Genomic DNA, 21,876 nt, shown 5'->3' with positions numbered 1-21,876 from the left:
GCCCCTCCCCGGGCAGATGGAGCTCGTTAGCCCTGTAAGGCAATCCATCTACGTCCTGAGGACCTCGCTGCCACCGTCCAAGCGTGCTTGGCCCCGGCAGATGAACCTCAGGATTAAAGGGTGGGCTCAGTTCCGCGCACACTGTGTCTCACCTAAAAAATCCAATGCGCAGGCTGGAAGGTGGAAAGAACTTCCCCAGTTCTTCGTTCGCGAAGACTGGCCATTACATTACAATCATTTCAGAAGTATGCCATGCCAGTTCGGATAGGATTCAGTAGCTGTTTTTCAATACTGGGTAAGGAAACTCAAGAAATGATTGAAAGACCCACACACTACATGCCTATGGCAGACCAGGTGAAAGAGAGGTCACAGTTCACCCTAGGCCAGTCCTTCAGGATCCTGGGACCTTGCTGAGAAGATTAATCAGCAGTGGGAGTTCTTGGTTTATTCTCAAATGTCAGTCCCAAGATAATGATGATAACTGAGTCTACTGGTCCATTTCCACTTCTGTGCTTACATATTTGCTCTAAAGCATTTTTTTTTTGATTGCATATGAACAAAACCCCTTCAGATCTATTCTTTTGAAAGTAAGCTGTGTACAGGAACAACAAACAGCACTGAACTTGTTCTGAACATATATGTCATCACTTTTCAGACTGCTAAGCATTAAAAACTTTATAGGACTTTGCAAGACAAGACAATGACATAAACTCTTGCCACCCTTTCAAACAGAATGTTGCCTCTCATTAACTGAGGACAATAGCATCAAAGATTAAAAGCAAAGCCATTGCCCAGTATAAAAACGAGTGATAATATAGTTCCCACCACAAGGCTTTTTGAGGAGGCCTGCTTTTTCATAGAAGTGGTTTTGAATAAGGCATTTTTCATTGGGATAGCTATGGTGCTTTGTTTCAGTTTTTGCAGTAAGATGACAAAGTGGACAGAAAAGCAGAACTAAACTTGTAGATATGGTCTTCTTTGCTAAGGCCTGATATTAATTCTGTTACTACCTTGAGCTGCATATGATAAAAGCATGGTCTGTAGTTATTCAGAACTGTATAAAAATAAAGCAGTTAAAAAGAAATGGTTTATTTTCTTTTTAATACAAACTAACCATGACAGCAAAGCCCCTAAAGTGAGTGGAAACCTTGCTTTAAAGTTTTGATTAACCCCCATGTGCCAGCTCAAAGCCATGGCAGAGTTTCAACTGCTCCACAAGCAGCTATGCTTTCTTAGTGGCGGCTGGATGTCTTCAAGAGAGTGATTGGAGCTGCTCTAGCCATCCTCACACATAATTTAGACACTGATGTTGGAAGTTATTAAAGGTCTTTGGGCCACTCCATCTTTTAGAGCCTTAGTTTTTCAGAAATTAGAAGCTTCCACCACACTGAGAAGCAGTTAACTTTAAGCCTGTGTGACTCTATGAAAATTCTTTTTAAGTATCTAAGTTATACTGAAAATCACTTGGGTAGAGGCCTAAAGATGTTATTTTAGAAGATTACTTTGGTTCCTGAGTTCCCATTCTACTTTGAAACGTCAATTCAGCTGTAATACGATAAATTCATCTGACTAAGAGCTGGCTTTAAAATTTATTCCTGAGTCAGCAAAACAATACTATCAAAAAACACTTAGAAGTTCAGAATTACTAGTAAAATAATATTTTTTTCCTCCATATTTTATTTCAGTACTATGATCAAGTAAAAGCCCCCATCAAAATGCCAGGCATCTAAGAAAAACTGATGTCCGGCTTCCCCTTTTACTATTTTCATTAAAAAATTGAGCTGAGATTTTAAAATCATTCCCTGAAATGAAGGGTGGAGTTGGACCAAATATTGTTTCCCTTCTACTGATTTCAACATTAGTTCCTACCTTGTTACTACATATGTTGCTTATTGCTTCTTTCTTCACAAATACCTTCAGAAGCTTTAGATTATTTTCTTGCATATGAATTCATAGAATCATCTCTAAATGGGTACCACTGACTTAAAACTCACAGATGAATTTTGCAAATGAGGGTGGCTGTTTAGCAGCTACTATTCCATGCACTTTCAGAGAAACATTTCCAAGACCTTCTAAATCATCTTGGCATTTTTAAATATTTGAACATATAAGAAGAAAGGAATATACCACCAACATGAGGGAAAAAAGGGGAGTGGGGGAGGAAGAGGGCAGGCAAATGTGAGAACTAAAGGCACTAAAAATAAGATCAGAGAAATAGTGAGGTGGAAGTTTGAAAAGCTAATGCCATGCACTGTCACTTCCATGCAAAAAAAAAAGAAAAAAAGAATATGTGTCTGATTGAATTCAATACAAAATCTGGTGTTTTATTTTAAAAGGGCCATAAAAATAGATTTTCCCTACTACATCAGATTTTGTTCTACAGAGGTTCCGGATGTGACTTCAATTTCCTTCTGCTGGTGTGGCGGGGTAGCAGAGGATGGCAAGCTGTACTGAAAAGATAAGGGGCATTGATTGGTGTGATCAGCTCTTAAACACTCCATCATAATTTGCCACAGTGTACCAGAGCACATCTTGAGCCATGTCATGACACTCTCAGCATCTCTTGCTGAAGTTGTGGGAGTTTCAGCTGACTGGAAGGATTCATTGTAATTGTCATGAGGTTTCTGCCATCAGCTGGGTGAGTGTGCTCCCAGAAAAGTACCCTGGTTGCTGAATTTTTTGAAGAGATGAGTGACGGTGCAGGTAGAACAAAACCAGTGTTAGTTCATGAAGACGTACACACAAGCACTGGTGAATGTGCCATTGTCTTCTGACTGTGAACACACATCAGAGGAAGTGTAGAAGGATCACTATTATGAAAACTGAGTGTCCAGACCTCCTCACTGAACAATATCTTAACCAGCTGTGGTCAAGGAAGATGCGAAGGCCTAATACCCATTTGCTATAACCCTCCGGATAGCTTCCAGATTTTCCAGTTCATGTCCGTGGAGGGAATTTCCACTGCGATTTGCTAACAGGAAGTGAAAAAGGTCTCCTCCCACCCCACAAAAATCCCTTTGATCTTTAAAAGGCAACACATCTGGTGTAAGCATCAGTGATTTTTCAGTTGGTTTTGGTCAGCAGCTCACAGGCTGAGCCAGACAAGTCCATTTCTCTCAGGCAGGTGTTTTGGCCAAAGACTGGATTTAGGAGAACATGTGGGGTGCCAGAGCTCACTTTCTGTGATGGTGTTACTTTCCTTCCTTCACAAGGAATGGTGCCTGAGAGTGCCCTGAATCCTGCACCTCCGGATGCTTGCACTGTTCATGTCTAAACAGGACTAATCATCTCATGCAGCTCAGGTAATCATGAGTTTTGGGGCATTTATCAGGTAATACTAGTCTTTTTCAATATCAGTGTGCTATACAGGTCTTCCAGGGTTTCTAACAGCATTGAAGATAAAGATGATTTTTAACACATATCAGCAATCCCTTTAAAAGAACAGGACCAGCTATAACCTTTGTCCCAAAATTAAGGAGGAAAGTTATAACCTTCTTCTAAGTTGGAAAATAGTCAATAAAGTAAGTCCTTAAGAGTGGTATTCCTTTCCTTTTTAATTCCCCTGTCCAGATTTGCTGAATGATAGTTTAATAATTTACTGCCAACCCACTCATTACTTTTGTTTTCTTTTCCTTAACACTCAGTGGTGAAGTATTTATGATATCCAGATTCTCCTTCCCCCAATATCCTTATTTATTTTTACTTAAGTTAAACTTACTAAACATTTCTCATCTAGTCTTCCAGTTGTAAAGAATTAGTCAAGCCTGTAGGGCTGGTGTCTTTGCAAAACTAGCTCCCCTTGAACTAGTTATTCTCTGCCATAATCTGCAAGGTTCAGTTGTCATTAAACAAAGTGAATTTAAATGAGTCAGTTTTGTCAGTTATAGCTGCAGTAGTGTGGAGACATCGATTCACTAAGGGGAAAGATGAATGCACGATGAATAAGCTTGCTTGTCATGATTGCTCTGGAGCATCTAGCTTGTTTCTTGAACAAGGAGAAATTCACTGTGAAACTTGAAGAAATTGCAGAAGTTTGTTTCAGTTGAATTGAGCCCAGAATTGTTTCGCTCCATTAAAGTATATTTATTTCAGGAGAAGGTTCTTTGCCACTGGTGTTAGAGAAGCTATGATAAGGAAAATTTAATCAAAATTCTGATAAATCCCAGCTTTCTTGTATATATTATGCAAGTGACATTTAGTAATTGTTGAGCAGATTCATTATATTTCATTTACAAAAAATGGCTGAAAAGTATTATTTTAAATCCATTCATTGCCAATAGTTACCCACTACATGCCTTTTCTGAATAACCCACATTTTGCAAATCATATCAGACATGATAGGAACTACTTCAAAGCATCTTTATGTGCTACTACTACCTAAATGACAGGGAGCAGACGGACTGATTGAAAACCTTTGCATACACAGAAATTACAAACAGCCAGTAGTGAATAATGGTAACTTGTTTGCTCACAAGTGTCAATTGTGGGTACTTTTTTAAGCAGAAATAACAATATTTCTGTATGTGTAAAAAAAAACCCAAAATGGCTGTATGATGTCATGAAACGGGGATTACAAGTGGATTTTTAAGTACAATTGTAGAAATCAAACACCCTAGTGATTAAGACAACAACTTGCTTTGTGAGCAATCACAAAATTACCACTTTGTGTTGTAAATCACTCCTATCTTCTTGCTTTGCTTCAAGGAAATTGTTAACTTCTTGTTGGTTCAAAAACAGCCTTTACCTTCAATGGATCCAAGATTTTTCTGTGCTTTCTAGATCAGTGTCATCCCCAACGAATGAAATGGTGATAATACCAGAAATTAACCTCACAGGAATTTTGTGAGGAAAAACCCTTGAGATAATTGCTATGTGCTTTTATAAGCCATGTAAAGACCTACCTTGGATTATTCAGCAAACTCTATTCAGAACAACAAAACAAGGTATCTTCCTGAAGCACTTGATTACATACAAGTAAGACTGAACAAAAAACCCTCAAAGTAGTTTGAACAGATGTCTTGGCCTCAGTTGTCATTGAGGAAGTTTCAGTGAAGGGTAAGATACTTTCTTCTCATGTTTATTGATGGATAAGAGCATTCTCACAGATGCATGACATGAGACTGCAGACACACTGTAAGTTTGTACACTATCTTATTTTGCAATAATCATCTGAAAATCTGAGTCCAACCCTCCACTTCTGGGTGAGTAGGGCTCCAAGATCTGGCCTTAAGTTAGAGAGGTACACGGTCTTCAAAACATGTATTACTCAAACAGCTTCTCCTATGTCCTCCTCCTCTGTGCATTTCTATTGTTGGGACTCCTGGATATCTAGGCTGAGGTGAATGCCACTGCTAAAAAGTTAAATTTTAGTGTCTGTGTGACATCTGTTTGCATCTCTTAAAAAAAAACTCTCAGGACTGTGTGACTGAGAAGTTATGGGTGAGGAAGTAAGTGTAGCATGTCTTGCATTACTCATAAGCTCCATGAATGTTACCTGTGTTTGGGGATGCCACGGTTCAATTCCTTGAATTAAGAAAACAAGTGTTTTTGAATCCAACAGCTGTAATTTCACATTTGGGGATTGGGCAGCCGTAGCAGGACAACTTTGTTTCCTGGACATTTCATTATCATAGCACTTTCTTTCTCCACATCGGTTTCACTTGCCTTCCATCCTGCCTCAACCTGGTTTATTTGATTTATTGCGAAGTCACTGGGGAAGCTCAAGTTACAGCTTTGAAGTACACAGTGACTTCAGGGTCCTTGGCATGCACACACTTCCCTTGTCTGAGCTGCATCAGGCTTTGCCCATTCTCAGAGAGGCCCTTCTCCTGAGTAAGGGAACAGACTTTTATAGCTCTTGATCCTTACAAATTGCCTGTGGGCCGTACATCAGACTTTGAGTTTTCAAGTATTCAGGGGCAGTTGGTTTTTGGTTTTTTTGTGTTTTTTTTTTCTTTTTTTTTCAATTTCAAGTATAAAACATGCATAGCAATGTTAGTTTTTGAGAAAACTAAAAAAGAAAAAAAACCACCAGAGCTGAAAATGGCTGAATTTTATGCAATTACACACAGTTATCCAATTAACACCCTAAGCGATAATGGAAAGAAACATACTCTACAAAGCAATGGATAAGATCTTGCTTTGAAATTTTTTCTGCTCTATTGATGAACATATTTATTTTCAAATTCACAGGTATGACTTTCCAATAATGTTGTTGTCTTATACAGCTTCTGCATGAGTGTTTGACTGGATACCTCTGCCAGAAAACCAAAATAAAGAAGTGCAATATTTGTAAAGTATTTAGACACACAAATCATCAGAGTGACATTGAAAGAAATTTGCATAACACTGAACAACAAACACAGAATTGCCATCATAATGTATTTTTCCTATGCTGAAGTGGTTGTTTCGGCAATTTTTTTTCTTGCTTTATTTAATGCATAAACAAACCATTCATGGACGTTGGTTAAGTCTCAATAAAATTACTGAAAATAAGTCACATACAAGATGTCACTTCAGATTGTAAATATGGATACTCTTTCCAGCTATATAAATATCTACAGGTTATATATAAAATGTGAATTTTATCTTACTCTGAAAAAAAAAGATGTTGTAGACTGGTTTTGTTTCTTTCCAGGAATCTGAGATAGATAAAGTTGCTCGTTAATCTTTCTAACTCATTGGAACTGAACCTGACATTATTCTCTTGAAACCTTCTCTGGAAAACAAAAAAACCCCTAATCTAGATTTTTCAAACCATTTTTATACCAAACAAGAAGTTTTGGATGACAAATTGTCTCTGCTGATACTTTTATAAAAGTAGAAGCACCCTTTGTTCTGATTAGTGCAGGCATCATGTGATACATAAACACTTGTGGGTTGGATTTATAACCAAGCTCCATGCTGGATCAGAGTCCGTGCTGAGGAGAGATGAAAAGAGTAGAAACACATAAAATTGAAAGAAATCTACTGTGCTTTCCAGGTATAAATCCTTAGCCTTAGTGTAGTGTAATAACTTTTCTTCAATAAATTGGCAGTGATGTAATAGTAAGTTGCCAGCCTATATATAGATTTGGATATAAAAACTTTACGCTTTTCTCCATTGAAAACTATTAAACATTTGGAAAATACTTACAAATATGTGGGCTAAGCTTCGGCACTTCCAGCCAAATCACAATGCTTCCTTCAGTATTTGTTTCTTGTGGTGTGCAAACCACATGAGGAATGTCAGGAATAGCAACATTTGACGAGAACACTTGAAAGTGTAAAATCTGAAGCATGCTTTCCTGCCATTCCAAGTGCTTGAGCCTGATGCAAGACCTTCAATAACGGTTGAACTCAGCAGGCAGTTTACTCTGAGTTTCAACAACTGTGCCTGGCAGGAGCCAGCCTACTGTCCAGCTCTTACGTTGTACTTCTGCTCTGCCTATGGATAACTTGCCTAAAATTTGCTCTACAAAGGCCCACCATTGTGGTCATGTGAATCTATCAGGAAATACTTTGCAATTAGTAAGTTTACTGCTGAGACCTCGACTTAACGCTGGAGCAAGCACTTTGCTATACAGTTAACCTCCCCTTAGGTTAACATTCAAGTTGCAATAAGCCTGTATAAGAAAGTCCAAGTAGCTCAGGCTCAGGAAAAACAGGTTGTTTGTTGGGCTGCATATCCTATTTTTTGCTTTCAAAATAAGAGATTATAGTGCAGGGACAAACTGACTTCAGTATAACTTTTCTGACAGAAACCTGAGCATCTGACCATGGGGATAAGAAACAAATCCATGCACACATACCCTTATGCCCATAGCACTCTGGTGTACAGAGCTTCTGCTTTCAGACATAAGCAAGTGATGCCTCTGGGAATCAGTTTCTGAACCAGCAAAGGTTCACTGTGCCCCACTCCTCGAATTATTAAAATACAGTATGTCTGCAGGACCAATTCCAAACTAGTGCAGGAAATTATGAAACAGGACACATAACTCCTCCGTGCAACTGGGGGAACGCCTGTTCTAATTTAAGTGTCAATGAAACCTCTTGCATTTCCCCTACTTTTTTGAGGATCTGCATGGGCACTGATGAATTACAGGTGGGAACTAGCTAGGATGGCAAGATAAAATGTAATAAAACTAAAAATAAAACACTTGGTTGCCAGGATGTAATGAAGACATGAATAATAAAGACTGGTGAGATACCTTTTTTATGTCTTCAAGATAGGTTCAATACTGGAAAATATTATTTTTCTCAAAAACACTCTGTTAATTCATCCATTAGTGTTCATCAAGCTCTATGAAAGCCAGTGAGGATGATATTGTTGTCCTGTTTGACCTTCAAAATCTATAAATTTCTGAACTGCCTTTTGTAGCAGATCTACAAATTCTATGATTAAGCCAGTTCTAATTATTTTTATGTGTCTTCTTAGGTGAACAGTAGTTGGTTATGTGTGAACCCATGAAACAAAACTGTCTCCTGATGTGTCCAACCTGGTGCTGCAATATCACTCTTTCTGTGACTTTCAAAGTTGATACTGAGGGCAAACAGAAGGAAAACCATAGGATGCTTTTTCTACAGCTGCCTAGTTAGGATTTCTGTGCCAAGAGTCTTGTAGGACAGAAGATCTTTTTACTGAAGGAAAGCACGTGGTATTAATGAGATGTGCAGTAATGCATTTTCAATTCCAAAACTATCCCAGAGGGAGGTTCTTCAAGGATTAATGGAAAGCAAAACACTGGTTATCTTATTAAAGTTTCATTTACTGTGCATCTTATCAAGACTTATGAATATGACAGTTATTTATGCTTCCAGGATGTGTGATATTTCATTCTGTGGAATGGTTGTTACTTGAAAATTTGCCGGATAAGATAGAAAACAAAGGCTAAATAAGAGAAGAAAATCTCTTGATTTAATGGTAGAGGCTTCATCCTCAAAGTTTGGGTAGGGCTGAGAAAGGCAAGAGGGATTGTTCCTTTAATTTAAAGGAAAGCACTACTAGTTGGTTCATTTGGTTTAACAGTGCATTTCTTGAGAACTCCAGGATAGTTCCACAGGTTAGATAGGTCAGCCAGAAGGAGAATAAAAGAAGCACACAGCTTAGTTCCCTCTCATTTCCCCTGTTGTTTTCATGGACTATCTCATATCCTCTGTGATATCAGCTAAAGGACCATCTCAAAGCATGCCCCAAAGCCTTAGCAAATTGGCAGAGGACTGTTTTCCACTGGAACTTGCTTTTGGCCTCAGGCTTCAGTTTAGCAGAAGAAAGTATATAAGATGATATTTTTTGTAATTAAAGATTTTTACCAAAACTTTTCAGCTCAACTCTTTTGGAAGTGTACTACTTCTAGCTGAGCAATGCAGGACGCTCTACATATTCACCAGTTTTCTTTAAAGATATCCAAAGGACAGATCTGTCAAAAATCAAGGTTTTCATGCAGATGGAAACAGTTTTGTTCTTTGAGAAGATGCAGAGGCCCAAGGGTATTCTCAGTAACAGGAAAATTATTTGCAGTTGGTCAGACAAGCTGTCTGACTCAGGTAATCTACAGTTCATCGGGTCACTTGGTTGAAACTGAAGTCCAAGATGAGACTCTCTGTTCAGATGAAATGAATTGTAATGATTTTGTGTGCATGTGCATGGGCCAGCGCATGTGTTTTTGTGTGAGAGAATCTGGGATTGTTTGCTGTACATGTGCTAAGGTGTCTCCAAATCTTTTGGACAACAACAAACTAAACTGAAGGAAAAGCAGGCATTTCATTCATCAATTTATTTTAAGGGGGAAAAAAAAGACAAAGTATTTCAGGAAAGAAGATACAGATGTTCTACATTAAAAACCAAGGGAACTGGGAGAAATATTGCTTTAGCAGATGGACTAGTATCAAAATACCTAGCAGACTGGTATGCAAATACCTACTGGTGAACAAACTCATCAGAAACCTCTCCTGAAAGAAGGTGAGAGATGTGTTTAGCATTCTCATTGGCGGTCACCAGTGGCTGCCCAAGTGTTTTCTCATTAGCAGAGCTGGGAAAGAGTTGCCTCGCCTTTGCTTGGCTCTGGAAGTAGTAGGAGAAATTTTCAGTGATTGTTTATACTGTAGGTGTAAATCGCATTTCCCGAGTGGAAACCCAAGCCATACTCTGTTAAGCTGTGTGTCAGCACAAGGTGGTAGATGATCCCTGTCTAGAGATTTTACCTCTAAACGAGATTTAAAAGCAAAGGCAGGGAAGAACATTTGTTCCAGTTTCAGCCCTATGACTAAGTCTCTCGGTCTCTCACAAAGTAGCCAGTGCACTCTCCTACTTTGTGCAGGTGGTGAGAGAAAGGAAAGTATAAACCGAGTATAAATATCATATTGAACTAAGTAGGAAACTATTCTGCAAGACTGTTGTGAAGTAATCAGCAGGACTGACTTCTCCACCAAAAACAATTGACATGGCATTCCCTCAGCAGCATCCTGAATCAAGCCACAGACCAGGGTTGGTGCTGAGTTCTGCTACTGCCTGTGGAGCAAATTGCCCCACACTACCATGGGCAGAAAGAGGACCAGTTTCTAAGCTTCAGGGATGCTGATCTTTTTTTTCTCATCTCACTTCTCTAGGCAGGCAGCCTCCATGAACTGTTGCCTACAAAAAGGTCCAGCAAATCTGTAGTTAACTCCTACATGTGCTTCTGATTATCTCTTTCTCCTCCTCCCCCTTCCACTGAAAATTGCGACTTGTCTGCAGCTCAGAGAAACCAGTCAGAGGAAGCAAAGGGCTGTTTTAGGGAGCTGCAGACTTTCTTCAGTTGGTCCTGAATGTGACAAATACACAATTCTTCTTCTAAAGTTCTTACTAATACGTAACTGGGCGTTTCTTCCTAGACAGAAAACTAGAAGCACCAGGAGAAAAAGTTATGGTCACAGCAACAGTGGCATCTCTCTAATCATCTCCTCCCACTCCTTAGTTCAAGAGCCACGAGAGTTTAAGCCCCTGCTTGTATACTACTGTCAGGGGCATCATCTGAGAGCTCAGCCCTGACTCTGATCACACATCCTCTGAAGCAAAAAACAGGTATTTTGCTTCACCACAGTATCAGGACACATGGCTTTCATCATGACTTCAAAACTACTTTAATATCTCCTGAATTTTCCTCCATTTTCTCATGTGTACTTATGAAGTACACTTGGCAAGTCACCAGACTTTTGTGAAGTAATCAGCAGAGCCAACTTTACTCAAAACAAATGCTCTGGGTGCTGCTCTGGACTGCTGTTTTCAGGAGTCACTACCACCTGGTAACAACGACAAGGCACCTATGTCCTGACTAACAAAAAGCTGCCCTTAAAGAGAGTAGTGTCATGGTACTTAGTCCCAGGTCTTATGGTAGCTTTTTAGGAAGAGGGGTCTTCTCCCCAAGGGAAAAATCTCTTTTGAGAATGAGGCAAGATTTGCCAGGAAAGTAAGAGTAATGGGAAATTATCCTGTGCCTGAAACAAGCATCTTGAGAGCTTGAACAGAAGTCAGAAGCCTGGTGGTGGTGTGTTTGTATACCCTGTATAAAAAACTGCAAATTTGACAAAGAGCAGGTTAAAGGTCATGAATGTCAAAACACCACTTCCGGTCCTCTCCTCCTACCGCATTTCCCTGTGTTCAGGGAAATTAGTAGCTGGTCCTTATGATGCAAGACCTGAGCCCAGAAAACATCCCTCATGGGCAGTCCTACTTCATCAGATGGGATGGCTTGAAGATAGTCTCCAACTCTTGCAGCACATCTCGTTCCAGCTGGATGGAAACATTCCCTGTTATTTGTATTGTAATAGCTTCTTATAATATATTTTAGAAATACTTGGAGTCCTAGCCAACATAAAATCCTTACCATATTGTTTGTATATCCTGTGGTGCTTAAAGCCTGCTTTTCGAAAATACAGAATTCATTGGTCAGAGGTCCACAAACTCTTCCCATAATATCATGATAGCAGTTGTTTCACCTGCTATTTTGGAATATATATCATTTTTTGTATGGAATTATATCAATAAGGATTTCTAATCCACCCCATTAGTTTTCTGAATAGTATCATTCATAAACATCACAATCTGCTTTGAAACTTCTGATACATTTCCTTGAGAGAAAACAGCTGTTGATTGAAACTGAATTCTTTACGGTTGTGGTTATTAAAAAAAACCAAACAAACAAACAAACAAAAAAAAAAAACCACCCCAAACAACAAAGACCCCTCCCCCCCCCAAACGAACAAAAAAATCAATCAAACAAACAAACAAAAAAACCCACACACCAAAAAAAGCAAAACTCTCAACCAAAGTTTTTGTTATAAGACTGGAACAACCACATCAAAAAATGTACTGGTTTACACTGAAAAAAAGATTTTTCAGCAGCCTAATTTTTCTCTTTTTTTATGAAAGAAGAGGAAGAAAACATTGCATAGTTTTTTCAAAATTAATAGTTTTTTTAAAAGCTGTGGCTCTGTTTAGAGCTGTACATGAACTTGTCCCTGCTAATTTTTGGAAAATACCCATCTGCAAGTAATGTGTTTCCTAGTGGTGCTCATGTCCTGTCTGCAGGGAAGGAGGGAGGGAATGGTGTGAACAGGAGCAAAGGAGGGCAGACGTAACCTCCTCCATTGCCCATCCCTCTGTTTTCAGTCCTAGCACTCAGTGCTTAGCCTTGCCTTGCTCAAACCTTGCCACATGCTGGATCAGAGCTTCCAGACAGCCCCACAAAGGCCCCGACACAGCATGTCCCCATCTGCTATCGATTACTGCATGAAATGCGCCAGCCTCATGTTGTCAGAGGCCAGCACCCTGGTGCTTCTTCTGCTCAACAAAAATACCCACCGATCTCCAAAGCTGGATGGCATCCAGCCTCCAAAAGGGCTCAGAGGAGTATTCCCTCTTTGAAGATACTGTAGATTCTACTATATGATGGGTCCTTGCAAATAGTATTGTAAAACCTGTTGGCTTCTAAGGGGGAGCCATTACCCTGGGGAAGCTTTATGGCATTATCAAACACCACTAGAGGATTGAAGATAAAAGGTGAGTTTGCCAACATACCTGAAGCCTACCTGCATCTTGGTATTGCATTTTGAAGAGCCCATGCATACCATGTGCAAGTCATTTAACATCAGATGGAGTTACTTAGCTGCAAGGAATGCAAAGAAGAACAAAAGAATTATTCCTGATTTAGGATTATTACCTGTTTTGAGCCAAATTATCAAGGATAAGAAATATCGGGTTAAAAAGTCTTAAAATGTTTCTTAAGCAGTTACATTTACTTGATAGCGACTGGCAGAATAAGAAAATACATAGTGGTTGTTCATTCTGTAATCAATTGAATGAGAACGTGGAGCATGACTGACAGCAGGCTCAACCCTTCTAATTTAAAGCACAGCCTATCTTCTTTGGTACACTCTCCTGCCTGTGTCTCTCAGTCCTGTTTTTGTAGTTGATGAATTGCAAGCAATGACTGGCTTTGCATAAAGCAACTGCAAATTGCACTGAGCCAAATACAAGCAGATTACACCGAGATTTTCCTACTTGAATTCCTGACTCCCCATGGTGACCACAGTAGCATTCGTCAGCAACACAGTTCTAAGCCTCTCCCTCAGTCCATGGAGCTGGGAGAAAATTAATACTGGAAAGGTCAGGTTACAAAAACAAATGAACATTCAAATTCTGCTAAATAGAAGAAAACAGATCATTAGGAAAGACAGGCTGATGTATTTAGATTGAGGATGACATAAGTTGTCAGAGCAACATCTCATCTGTTACACACTGTCTTCATTTCCATTTCAGCTACAATCTGTTTTTCAGCAGTAGGTATTATAGTTTTGCCAATGTTACTACTGTCAGGGATCTGTCAAATGTAAATACAAAAGCCTGTGATCATCCTGGTTATTAGATTTGCCACAATTCTGCGGTTTATAAATCAAAAAGCAAGACAGAAACACCCCAAATGTAAAATTCCAATAGCCTTGAGTCCATGGGAGATTTAGAAGAGTTTGACACTTTTAACTATGTCAGCAAAAAAAGTTCCAAATAAGATTCAAAACCTTGAGTGCCATAAAGGAAAGTTGACAGAAATACACAGAAACACACTTGGAACCCACTTTGCCTGGCATGATCTCCAGCAATTCATATTGACATAATTTTTAGTATTTGTATTTCTGGTCATGTCCAACTTGTCTCAAGTTTTAAGCTTTTGCTGTTAATCAGGTGCAAAATCTCAGTCTGAGGCAATGTTAAATAAGTAACTCATAAGCAGTGGAGCTACTCACAGGTAGCCTCCTTTTTGGGTGATTTCTGCTTTGCACATTTTGACTTTATGCCTAAAAATTGTCAGAACTACTGTGCATCTCATGCAATACGGAATCCTAACATCTTACATGAAAGACAGGTATTGTGCATAACCTGTCTTCAGGGAAGCCTGAATCTAAGCATAAACGTTGAGACTACAGGTGAGAAAAAAACCCTTGAAAAATAAAACATGACCTCTGCTTAGCTTTTGTGAGAGCATACGGATGCTCAGAACCATCGTTCCCTGATGATTCTCCTCTGAGAGGCAGAAGTAAGGGAGCAAACTGAGTTGCTTCTTTTCCCTCAAAGAGGGAATAAGTAGAGGGGTTTTTTGCTTCTATGTCTGCCTCTTTCTATCAAACACGCAGAAGTGGAAAGACAGCCTTTATTTAATTCAGCTGAGAATAGATGATAGGTTCTTAAGCTGCTAAGGGACAGAAGCAGTGATCTAACTGTTCCTATCTCGCACAGAGGGAAAGTATGTGATTGCACACACTCATATGAGCAAACAAACAAACAAGATACACCTTGCTGATAATATCTTTTACTTGTGCAGGGCTGAAATGTTTGAAGATTGAACTGGGGCTAACTCTGCCAGTGAGACCTGTACACTATGGAAACAGTATCATTGCTACCCCCTTTCCCACAAAAATTAAGTGCACATGTGGAAACACTTCTTATTGTCCTTGATAGTCCAACACTTAGCTGTTGTCCTCCCTTATTCACAGCTGACATTGTGTGATTCTGAGATTAGCTCACTTGATTGGAACCTGGTGCTAATAATGCCAAGGTTATGGGTTTGATCCTTGTACAGGCTACTTGCTTAAAAATTGAACTCAATGATCCTTTTGGGTCCCTTCCAGCTCAGAATATTCTGTGATTGTTGTTTTAGGCAGCAATAAGTGTTGAGAAAACAGAATAGCAAAGATTCCTCGAGCATTCATATTTTAAAACAAATTCACTTTGACTGCCTCCAGCTCTCCATTATATTAGTAAATATTTTAAGCCCAGGTTTGGCAAAGGACTTAGGGACAAGCCTAAAGCAAACAGTAGATTGACTTACTAGTATCCTCAGTGCTTCTAAAACCAACCACATTTACCATTAAGTATAGTCATGAACCCTCCATGAACAAGGTACATAAAACTTGCTCCAAAACCTTGTGGAGTCAACAAGAATGGTTACTTTGACATCCCTGGTTTCAAAACAGACCCTTAAAGGGAAAGGCTTGCTACTTCAGTGTGGAAATTTGCCAGAAGAAGACTTCAAACTACATAACAAGCAAATTGCAAGTGTCGGACAAATATTTTAGTGTGAGTGATTTGCCTGGATCTAATCAGGGCTATGTTTCAATGAACATAATGGACCAGATCCTCATCTGGTTTTTATCAGACCAACTCCATAAACCTGAGAGAAGCTATTCATAACCAGGATAGCCAAAAAAATCAGTCTATTACTGGTTGGATGGTTGCATCCAGAGGGTATTTGTCAATGTCTCAGAGTCCCAGTGGACCCCTTCATGCACCCTCAGCAAATTTGCAGTTGACACCAAGTAGGGTGGTGTGGTTGACACACCAGAGGGACAAGACGCCATCCAGGGAGACCTGGACAAGCTGAAGAAGTAGACCCATGGGAACCTCATGAGGTTATCAAGACCAAGTGCAAGGTGCTGGACCTGGGTCAGAGCTGCCCTGGTATCAATCCAGGCTGGGGGATGAACAGATTGACAGCAGCCCTGCTGGGCAGGACTTGGGGGTGCTGATGCATGAGAAGCTGGACACAACCCAGCAATTTGCACTTGCAACTCAGAAAGCCAACCATGTTCCTGGCTGCATCAAAAACAAGGGCCAGCAAGTCAAGGGAGGGGATTCTGCCCTTCCGCTCTGCTAAGACACCACCTGGAGCACTGTGTCCAGCTCCGGGGTCCCCAGAACAGGAAGAACATCGACCTGTTGGTGCAAGTCCAGAGGAAGGCAACCAAGTTGATTAGAGGGATGGAGCACCTCTCCTGTAAGGAAAGGCTTAGAGAATTAGGATTGTTCAGCGAAAAAGAGAAGATTTGCAGCCTTCCAATACCTGAAGGGAACTACCAGAAAACTGCCTTTTTTTTGTATGTAAATATGAACAGCTATCTACACTTAGTCTGCCCTCAATGTACTGCCCAAGACACTAGAACAACCAAAATCTCTGAGGCTCTCTGGGGAACCTGAGATTTTTGTGGGGATAAGGCAGAGCAAAGAACTTATCTGCTTGACTTTTCTGTCTTCACTGGCCTCAAGAGGTAAAGCTAGACCATATTACAACAATTCTGGAAATCCAGTCTTTATACCCTACAAGTCAATAAATGGATTATACTCTCCTATAGAGACAATCCACTAGAGTGCAGGCTTTATCCGCAGCTAGAAAAAAGAAATAACCAGGACCTATTCATGTTCCTCTGTTGCATGTAGAACAGCCAGTAATTACCAAATTACTCTTAACTCCTCGGCAGAAAGGAGCACATGGAGGTGCAGTATACTGCCAGTTTCAGGGAGGTGCTGACACTGGCAGGTGCTGAGGCTGCACATATGGCTGCATACCAGAGCACAGATCCGCATCCCTCTCCAACAGTATCCTCTCTGATTCCAGCATGTTGTTGCAGGTTTTCCATGTGGTCCATCTCTGAGTCCAGTTCATTCATAAGTCCCCTACTCCTGTACCCTTTGCCATAGGTCACGTGGGAGACACTGTCAGCTATAGGTGTTGAAAGCTGGGATTTCTAATAACGTCTAGGAATACTTTTTGTCCAAAAACATCTTTGAGAAATGCAGCTTTGCCAAAACTTTTTGTTTTATGAAAGCACTTCAAATTCACAAAAACATTCCTTTTTCTATTTTTAGAAAAGGACAGTGTAACCTGTCATGTCTCTTTAGTGGTTTTTGTTGATTTTTTTTTCCAAAGGGAAAAATCTACTTTTCATCTTTGTTCTCATTTTCCTTCCCTCTTTTTTAGTACACTCATCTCAGAAACTGAGGAAAGAGCATTGAAGATCAAGGAAAGGAATAGGAGTTAACAGAAAAAACAGGGAGGGAACCCTGTCTCGCTTTCCTCTCCCCCACATTTTTTTCTGACCTGTGTCATCTCATGGAAAAAGAGGCACAGCCTCCTACAGGTTTTTAATTTGAGTCGGCTTCAAAGAAGTGAGTTCAAGGTCCTTCATCTATCTCCCTGCCCCTTCATCTCCCTGCCCAGATGTGTGGCAGTGGACTGTCCAGACGTGCAGCCCCCCTGCCAACCCTCTCCATGCCCCCTGGAGCAGGGACCTGGGAGTGTCAACACCCTCAGTGCCTCATGTACCTCCTAGGCACTTCAGGGTGTCAGTTCCCCATAGTTCAGCCATAGCTCACTTGCTGCCTGATTCTACTCTTCCTCACCCAGGCAGACCTGAACCAAGACCATCAGAAATGATGTAATCCCATCAGACACTCAGGTAGGGTACTCTGCTGCTCTTGAGGAATGCATGGTTTTGGATTGCATGCCCATAAGCAGGACTTGCAGGTCTTCTGGACACTCTTGTCTGGCTATTAGTAGCCCCAGAAAGAATACAATATTCTGTGAAGAAAAATACCATGCTTCACATACCAGAGCTTCCCCTAAGTCGAGGAGTCTGATTTAACAGAAGTCCCCAAGCTCATGGAAATCTCACTTTTCTACTGACAATGAAAGAAGTACAAACAACTGTGGGTGAAGTACTTGAAAGGGACACCACAACATGGCGAAGTTACCTATGAGCTTATGAAAGCAATGAAAAACAGACTATCATTACTGGCAGTTTGCGAGCCTGGTATGTAATTACAAACACTTGATAGTGTCAAAGTTTAACTCTAGTAGGCAATTAACAGCCACTTTCTCATTACCCAGCCCCTGATGGTGGGATGAGGAACATAATCAGAAAAAAGGCAAAACCCATGGATTTGATAAGAATAGTTTAATAATTGCAATAAAATAAAATAAAAGCAATAGTTGTAATGAAACACTTTTGAGGGTGCAGATGGTACCACACACACACCATCCCACTGATCCATGTAATTTTGAAACTCTGTGGATGGAAACATTTAGACATGTAGAAGGCCAATTTGTGGGTGTGGAGCTGGCAGTGAGGTGTGAAGTGCTACCATTTGGCGATCATCTCGTGGAAACCCCATCATTAACAAGCATGAGTGCACATCTGTTGTGTTAGGAACCTTTCTTAGAGCCTTTTGTTAATTTCACACCTTGATTCTCCCTAATGATGAAGGTGGTTTTTGCATTTCGTAAAGTGTAGACTCTGGTGGTGCCATTGCTCATTTTGTTCCTGGTAGATACATACAAATAACTTTTTGGAAAAGCGCCATAACTTTCAGTTTTGACAAAATTCATTCCTACCATTAATGTTCATTGACCAAATCTGCTGGTTTTATTTCTCAGTTTCTTTCTAGATTTCCATCATCTGATCTCCAAGATCATATCTTGGTGTTTGACCTCCACTGATTCTATTTGGGGGGAGGGGGTGTGTGCGTGGGGGGGCGTTTGTTTGTTTGATGGTATTTTGTTTAAAATTTTGCTTTATTCTTCCGCAGCATTACTGAACTCCCAGAGTTTGCATTTGATGTCTCTACTCAAGTCTCCTTGCTTTGCAACTTCTTGATAGAAGGCAGAGAAAAGCTTCTTCAACTGACAGAAAAGAATGCCCTAGGAGTAAACTTTGCCTGAATTTTATTATTTTTCTTGTTGTATCTGATTTTTAAACTTCTTTGTACAAACAACTGGGACTTAGAGCTGTCTTAAGGCTATTCTAAATAACCATGCAACTGGTTTGGACCTCAGGTACCCACAGCACTGGGAAGAGACAATAATAAAAATTGCCCTTGAGCACTTCTCACTGCATTTAGTGCTGTAGCATAGCAGAGGACCTGCAAAAACAAATTATCTTAAAATTTACCTCAGTCTCAAAGTGAAAATGACAATAAGAATGTTGTTACCTGCACTTTCTGGAGAAGTTCCCATGGTTACAATATGCATAAACATATTTATTTGTACATCTTTATTCTACCTAAGGTCATAGGAAAAAATATTTTAAAAGAATGGACTAAAAAGACAACACATTACCTTTTGGGGTTTTTGTTTTGTTTTATTTTTTTTTTTTTAACAAAAACTACATTTCTACCAACGTCAATCTGGCTAACAACCATTTAAGACAGATATTTTTACTGCATCCTATAGTAAGAATTCCATATAATGTCCAGTATCTGCTTCTCAAATTTGGACTTCTGGTGCCATTTTCTGTATATCTACCATGCAAGTTTTTCCTGGGGGTTCAGAAAAACTAGCAGGTCCATGTTTGCTGTGAGCACAACGTGGATGGATGGCTCCCCAAACCACCCCAGCTGAGTGCAGGTGATGAAGCAGAGGAAGCACTGCCATGAAGGGAGGCACAAAGAGACTTGCACTGAGCTCTGAGGGGAGTGTATGGTTGCAACGTGAGTCTGGAAAGGAGCAAAGAGCCTGAATATCTGTCCCTGTCTCTCCTTGCTGCCTGTCCCACCGATGGTGACACAGGCCAGCCAAGTGCAGCAGACAAGGCCAGAGCACCCCTGCCTGCCAAACCTGCTGCAAATACCATGCACACACCTGGTCTGGGCTGCAAAGAGCTGCAGCAGCAGCAGAGACAGACCTCTGGGGAAAAGAACAAAAACTGCAGGTCGTGAGAAGATGGAGAGGGTTGGGGAATGGAGATGGAGAGGGTGGGGGAATGGAGGAAGAAGGCAGGGCAGGGGAGCAGCTGGATGGCTTTTTATTTTACCTTTTTTCAAATGGGAGACATTTGTCCCTGCAGCAATGTAGGAGGTGCTGCTGAGGTACTGAAAGGGAAGAGAGAGGAATAAATAGAAAGGTGAAAGGGGTGCTTGAAAAAGAAAATTCAGACCAAGAAGAGAAAACCTGAAACTGTTTCAAAGCAAACCTACTCTTAACTATAGGGAGCAGGCCTGTGAGTCTAAACAGGCTATGTAATTTGCTGTAGCTCATACTCTCTAATTTAGCCACTAGGTGTATTTGTACAGAAATACAGAACTAAAAGCAATTCAGAGCATGTCAGGAAGTGAAGCTGAGTATGTGTTTCTTGGGACTCTGTCTGGTTGAAGTACACTTAACTACCTGTTTGGGAATATAGGTCTGGCAAACAGCCTAGCCAGAAAAGGAAAAAAAAAATATTATTTTTACTTCCAAGCTTCTCAGTCATTAGTGAGCCATACTGGAAGAGTTAATGAATTTTCATTTCATAAGCTTGTTCATAAGCTGTCACCAAAATGCAGCAATAGTACTGTTTGAAAACCACGGGAAAACCACGTTTCAATTTAGGAATAGTCAGAGGGGTATTGAAATACATCTGTAGGTGCAAAATCTTTGGGGTTTGTATGATTTGCAATCATTTGTCAGGCTTTTTTTTGTTGTTCCTTTTGAGCAGTAATTCATAGACATGCTCATCAACCCTATTATTTATGGTGGCGAAAGCATCTGGAGACTAGTGAGGCCAAAGTCATGATTATCCTGCATTTTCTTCTGCAATCAGGAAAGAAACCATTGCAGTGTGTATTGGGATGAGAGCCTAAGGTTTTTCTGGCCTGACATTGATTTTTCAGGCTTGGCAGTGTTTTCAATCAGAAGACAGCTGCTGCTGTTGGGGATTATTTGTATAAAACCAATGCCCTGGAGTCTCTTTCATGGGCTAGATCCACACAGTGTGCAATACTGGCGAAAACACATAGTAAAAACCATGGTGAAGAGACAAAAATGGAAGTAGGAGATAAGAAACCACAAATGGAAACAAACAGGAAAAGACTGCAAAACTGCAAGACCACATCAATCAGGATAATAAGCTGTACTTTTCTCTTTTGGTCTCCCAGTTTTACCCCTCTCAGTGTCATTTCCTGAAAAGGTCGAACTTCTTGCCTAAAACACTTCATCCTCACAACATTTCACCTTCAGGTGTTGCTGGTGCTTTCTACATGGAAATGAGAACACTGAGCTTTAAAATAAGGTCATTCACACTAGACATCAGAAGTGTGATATAGCAAGCCCTGTCAAAGTGCTAAATGTGTTTCACTGGAGCACACATCTGGTTTAAGGAGATTGCACATGAATCAGCTACGAGCTTTGAACTGGCTCATTACTGGGGGTACAGTCTATGCAGGATTGTTGTAGAGGTTTTCATTTATCTATACACACAGGCATGGGATTTTAAATTTACAATAGATGCAGGGGGTTGTTTTGTTGTGGTTAGAGCTATTCTATATTATTTCATAATTTTGCTAGTGCTTGTAAGGGGACAGTGCTAAATGCTGTAGCTAGAATTGAAATCAAAACCTCGATGAGTTGTTTTCTGTCCAGTATCCCAGTTTGGACAGAAATGGATATATAATAGATAATTTTTAATAAGGTTAATATATTGGTCCAAGCTTAAAAGTTATTAGTTTGTTATGTTTTTTTATTATTTGTCTATGCCTGCAGTTTTTACTTAGAATAGATAATATATTAGTTTATAGTTAATAAATAACTGCCCCAATCCCAGTATCTGTTATTG

Source organism: Empidonax traillii, unplaced genomic scaffold (genome assembly GCF_003031625.1).
Source record: "Empidonax traillii isolate 1590-97213 ecotype Southwest subspecies unplaced genomic scaffold, ASM303162v1 scaffold3:size4013460, whole genome shotgun sequence".
In the NCBI taxonomy this organism is placed as follows: domain Eukaryota; kingdom Metazoa; phylum Chordata; class Aves; order Passeriformes; family Tyrannidae; genus Empidonax; species Empidonax traillii.
The sequence above is the reverse complement of the archived record's forward strand: the minus strand, read 5'-3'. Positions refer to the sequence as shown.